Source organism: Achroia grisella, unplaced genomic scaffold (assembly GCF_030625045.1).
Source record: "Achroia grisella isolate CSIRO2021 unplaced genomic scaffold, CSIRO_AGI_Agris_v1 utg17285, whole genome shotgun sequence".
Classification (NCBI taxonomy): domain Eukaryota; kingdom Metazoa; phylum Arthropoda; class Insecta; order Lepidoptera; family Pyralidae; genus Achroia; species Achroia grisella.
Window position 1 is genome coordinate 54266 of NW_026712674.1, and position 6243 is coordinate 60508.

Consider the following 6243-nt stretch of genomic DNA (forward strand, 5'->3'; position numbering starts at 1 on the left):
TGTAGTGGCGGCCACGTGTCCTATAGTGGCGGCCACGAATCCTGTAGTGACGGCCACGTGTCCTGTAGTGGCGGCCACGTGTTGTGTAGTGGCGGCCACGTATCCTGTAGTGGCGGCCACGTGTCCTATAGTGGCGGCCACGAATCCTGTAGTGACGGCCACGTGTCCTGTAGTGGCGGCCACGTGTCGTGGTGCGGCGGGAGGTATGTGCACGTGGTGAGGGCCGCAGCCGACGGTGACCGTGCCGCGCACCGCTACCCACTTAGTGTAGTATGTGTATAGACATGTATAAATATATTCATTAATCTTAAAAACGTCAAACGTGTAACTACAGTCGTATTTTAACTATTGAACTATTTTAATTTTCTGTTTAGCTATTGTATACATTTCCAATCTAGCGTCGAACATTTAGTAGTTACAATGTTGTATAGAACTTTAAGTTCCTACAAATGATAAGGTAAGGGTGTTTATACATCCAAAGTGAATCAACAAGTTTTCTTCTAACGAATGTATATAAAACGAGATGTTTGTCATATGAATATGTCATAATAATTATCGTTTCTTTGACAAATATTCTCTATTAAACATAACTTGAATAAGCATTTTGGATTGTATTACTACATACGGAGTAAGAAAATTCATTCGAAAATTGGCCGGTGCTCTTCCTCTGCCCGGCGGGAGCTCGTCGTATGTAATATAAGAGACACCACGCGGAGTGTTGGTGCGTGTTGGTCCCGGCACGCTGCACGCGAGCTGGGACAGCAGCTCCGCCGCTCGTGTTTACGTAGTTTATATTTTTAATACATTGTGATCTGAATCTTAATATGTTATGAACTATTTTTCTATGGTTACCATTGTGATCTATCGTGTAATATGCTGTCGTGTACTAGTAGAACTATTGCCCTTCGAGTCTCGTATTTACGAATCGTAGCCAAATTGTAATGTAAGTAAGTCACTTGATTGTCGATAAATAAATATCCAAGTTGTTTATGTAACACAACAGTTGTTTCATTTCAGTTCGGTGTGTGTCATATTTCCAAGTCAGGATCATTTCCAGGGTCCACATGTTGTAGTTCTTAGTGTTGGTACCTATACCTTACCCACCGTGAGGCAGCTATTATTGAAATTTATTTGACGGCTTCGGTAGTCTAAAGATTCAGCATACCGCCTCACTTCTGATGGTCGCTGGTTCGATTACTCGCACAGTACAAATAATTCCCTTGCACGGTTCAAAACACAAGTATAAAGTGTTTTTTAGGGGTACGGAACTTTGTAATGGGTAAAACAAAGATGAATTATTTAAATTTACATGAAACTTACTTTATTCGTAAGATAATTATCTGGCACTGTAGAATATCCGCCACGGCTGGGTCGGTCGTAGGCTAGAGGTAGAGGTAAAATTATCTATGTATTTATATCAGTTATCTAGTACCCATAACACTTTTAGCTTTAGCTAGCTTAACTTGGGTCTAGATGGCGCTGTGTGAATTGTCCTGAGTTTATTATTATTATTATTATTAAATAACTCTTAGTCTGAACAATACCGGGTCCTTGCTGCCGCCACGAATTAGATTCTCGTGGGCGATATGTGTACACGTGGAACTGTCGGCTGCTAGTTACATACTAATATACTAGCGATAACATGCGACGCTCCGTGTCAGTAATCTATACATATAAATATAATTGGAGTGTCTGTTTGTAATATTGAAATAACCGTTTTTTACTACATGCATGTGAATATAAATACGGTCAAAGCACCAAAAAACCACTTTTTAAAATTTTTGTCTGTCTGTCTGTCGGTCTGTTTTTTCCGGCTAATCTCTGAAATGGCTGAACTGATTTTGACGTGACTTTTTTTGGCAGGTAGATGATGTAATAAGGAGTAACTTAAGGTACTTTTATTTTAGAAAATTCATTTATTTCTTTTAAAAAATAATTTTTAAATTCTCCGCGAACGAAGTCGCGGGAACAGCTAGTGTAACATATTAATAGAGCTGACTGTGATCCAGTCGAATTCAGTGAACTCTTTTATCATTAACAACTAGCAGTGGCCAACATTAACGCCATTTGCATACAGTGGGTACAGTAGCGGCGTGCGAGTGACATACCCAGTTACCCACATTGTTATACAGCGACGCGACGCATTATTGTGAACTTGCCAGAAAGTGTTTCATGTTGAGGAGCTGCCGCAGTCCGCTACTCATTACACTACCAACATCACGCAGATTGTAATCAAGGCATTGGATTAAATATAAGTAGTAAGTATTGTGATGAGTCGCTCATTCCACTCGTAAGTACCCATTCTAAAGATTTAAAAAAAGTATACCATATAATATTACCATATATTGTCAAAGTATGTAGATATATTATATGAGTGGGAAAAGAGCGTAATGAGAAGAGTCACTTAATATTGACCTTAGAAACCTTAATTTTTCTCAGCAATTACAAATCCTTCGGGGCTGGTATTTAGGTATTGGGCTACCGTACAAGTCTGCTTACTGTGCAATACACAATTGCCGCCACATACAATATCACCTCATTACATTTCTTTTAGCAATAAAATCAGTGTTCGAGTAGCATTCAACCAAGGCGAAATCATTTAGCAAAACCCCTCATCAAATAATCAATATATGAACTCATATCATTATCACCGAACTGTGGGCTTAAATCCCCACATTCTTTGGTCTGTCGAGTCTTTGACCTTAAGCAGAAATAAGATTAAAAACCATTAATTTTGTAATCGATTTTAATAATTTTCAAATAAGGTAATAAGAAGCTTGTCTTACAAAAGTAACTTTGACTCAGATTGCACCGAGATCTGGATAATGATGGCGTCCCTGGATGATCAGGGTCAAATAAAATTTAATACAGACGTATAACAAACGTAACTTTCAGTAGGGTACTAGTTAGTGGACATCATATGTCTACCACTCATATGCGTATCGAATATAGTTGTGTCTATTCAAATGCGCAGTGTTTTGGTTGCATACTATTATTGTACCAACTTAAGTAACTTGTATGTAGAAATCAGATTATGAACGACATTAGGTGTAGCATTTCTTAGTGGTAGTTACGGACTGCAGTGGTGCGTGTCGTCGTCGTCAGCTGACTCAACAAACGGCCACCGTCTCCAGCTGGCTGCAGCGCCGCGCCGCCGCCGCGGTCTCGTACTGGCGAGTGCGGTAACCCACTACCGGTGCGCGGCGCGGTGTGCAACCATGTCAAGTGAAGCACGCGACGCGATCAGTCCGCGCGCGATCGTCGCACGCGCAGGGTGACGCTACTGTCGGCCTGTCACTGTCAGTGTAGTGTGCAGTGTGGATAGTGACGAGTGTGGAGTGTAGTGCAGCATCTACACCAGCAGGCACCGTCCGGGGCCGGACGCTGTGGCGCGGCGCGGCGCCAGCGGACACCCCTCTGTTCTGTTCTGTGCTCGCTTGTGAGTAGCGCCGACATTGACCTGCTTTTTATGAATCTTCCTACAGTGACATTGTGTTTATAAGTCGTTTACGTAACGACTGAAATTGCTGTGTACATATTAATGAGTAGGTAATGCAGTCGCTATTATAATATATTTGATGTAGGATCCATTGCGACAGTCTGCTAGCAATGTGTACGGATATTTAAAAATATATACAAACATTTCTTTATAAAATCAGTTCATCTACTTCCTTATTTATAGCGTATGTATCATTATACATACATATATTATTTATTTCATTTATTATAGAGAGTGTGATCTTCAGACCCTCGTGACTTGTGAAACGCAATCTTGTATTCCATCAATAATATATAGAGATATATTATCTTATACATAAAATTCTCGTGTCAGTTTTCGTTCCCATACTCCTCCGAAACGGCTTGACCGATTCTCATGAAATTTTGTGAGCGTATTGAGTAGGTATGAGAATCGGCCAACATCTATTTTTCATCCCCCTAAATGTTAAGGGTAGTCCACCCCAAAAATTTTTTTTTTTTAGACAAAATTTTTAGTTTCTATTTTTTTATGATACAACATACAAAAATACATACAATCCTAAATTTTCACCCTTCTATCATCAACCCCTATTTTTTTTATAGCGTTATTAATTTATATGGCAAAACAACGTTTGCTGGGACAGCTAGTTATATGTATAATTATATTAAGAAACCTCTCCTAAGAAAGGTTAGGAAATACCTATGACATAGGGGAACGGTGATTGTTAGTAATATGGACTGTTGACCCCATTGCTAGCAATGCATGGTACATTGCTAGCAATGGGTCAGGTTGACCTCCATGCGGTTTCCCTGGAAACCATCGTGATAAATTCCTGGTAAATTTGTCATGATGGGCAAACTGACCTGACCTCATAATCGTCGTTTCATTCTCCACTGGTGCCCCCCCAGCATAAATCGTTAGCCCAGTCGGGTACTGGGCTAACGATTTATGCTGGGGGGGCACTATTCCATTATCATCAATAAAAAAAATACCTATGACCTATCTGGTAACAATAATTCTACAATTATTTTAAGTTCGAGTCGGTCCTAATTTCTCTGCCAGCAAGTTCGTTAATTAAGTAGTTTATTTAGCGCGATTGTTACATGTTTGGGTGACTGCTCCAGGAACTTGTATGCCTCACATAGGGTTGCCAACCGTGCTCTAAAACAGAGCATTATACTCTATATCATGTAGGCATACTCTACAATCTAATGCCACTAATAGAGTATGTTAAAATATTCTTATTTTCACAATCTTTGTTATACTCGTGCCAATCATGTAATATTATGCAAATCCTTTATCAGAACCAAAAATAGTCGACTTTTTACCGTAAGATATTAACAACCTTGGTATCACCAATTCCTCGAGCCATATACAGACGTTTCTGATGGCAGCCACTAATGTCATTATGTCAATTTAAAAATGATCTTATTTGTAAGTCTGTGAACTTATTTCTTCTATTAAAAGTTGGCAACCCTATCCTCACACTAACAGTGTATTACTTATGCTATCACAGCACCGGCCATAGAAACTATTACCGTAATTTTTAATATATAAACTTTCCTCTAGAATCTATGTATTAAAAAAACCGCTTCAAAATTCGTTGAGTAGTTTGAAAGATTTAAGCATATATAGGTACAGACAGACAGCGACTTTGTTTTATACTATATAATGATAATAATGATAATGATTCAGATTTGTATCACTTACCTACTACCCATACAGCTTTAGCTAGCTTAACTTGGGACTAGATGGCGCTGTGTGAATTGTCCTGAGATATTATTATTATTCTCTTTGCAACATTTATCTGTGATCAGTCATAACCGTGTTCCTATAGTGTAAACAGAATAGAACTAAATTGACGGATATCATTGTGCGCACTGATGTCATGAATACAGCCGCTATTTCTTAGTAATTCAAAGTGTTTTTAATGGGTTATAATGACAGGATTGGAACGAGCGGACCAGGTCAGGTCACCTATAGTGGTCGATTCACCAGGAATTATGACGGTTTCCATATAGTTCCTGTGTCATGTAGATCTCCTGGAAAACATTGGGTCCCATAACATGAAAACAGCATAGTACTAACTAGTTTATTGTTTTGTATTCTGCACTAAGCCTAATTATGATAAATATAAATATGGACTTTACGAGACTTTTTTGTTGCATATTGTGGATGCATTTATTTTCTCGGGGTGCAACTTTACGCACGCGTTTGTGTTATGTGATCATAATCATAGAACAGCCAAAGATTACAAATTATATTGTTTCAAAGCGAGATTGACAAAATCCTTAAAGAAATTGAGCATAATGTCCACCGTCCCAAAGAAGAAAAACAGAAGTTACTTTTATACTGTCCAAATATTAGTTTTAAGAAAAATTATGTAATAACTTTGACTAAGCACGATGAGGCCTGTTGATTGGCATATTTTCTGAATGCTATTAAAAAAAATTATGTCCCTTTTGTTCGATGTCGACCGAGTACGCGCCGTCACTGCCACTCATGTCAAACTGAGCGCGACATCTCTCTCTGCGACACTCGAGTTTATTTTTTGTTACTTTACATACAAAAGACTTCAACGATCCTTAGTTTTTACAATAATAAATTGGTTCAACTTTACGGAATAATTAGTCTTAAATAAAGTACTTATAATCGTAATTATATAATGTGATCTAATGTAGTGTATACATATATTACATATGTGTACATCACATATCTATAGTATATATCTACTGTTGTTGATGTTTTAGTGTACAATTTTTACT